We start from the raw sequence: 217 nt of genomic DNA on the forward strand, positions 1-217 counted from the left end.
AAGGCACTTGTTCCACATTCAGGAAACCATGCGCATCAGGCACCAGCTGCCGTAGCCCTCCGTTGACCGCGTATCCGCAAGGACGAGAACGCAGGTACTACAAACATGCACGTGGCTCCTCCTCATCGTACGCAAGTGCATGACCGGTAGCGCCCCTTCCCCACATTTCGATTGCATTGAAAATCGTCAGCCGGCGTATTTACGTTCTATCTACGTG

Source organism: Eimeria mitis, genomic scaffold (assembly GCF_000499745.2).
Source record: "Eimeria mitis Houghton genomic scaffold, Emh_scaff3548, whole genome shotgun sequence".
Classification (NCBI taxonomy): domain Eukaryota; phylum Apicomplexa; class Conoidasida; order Eucoccidiorida; family Eimeriidae; genus Eimeria; species Eimeria mitis.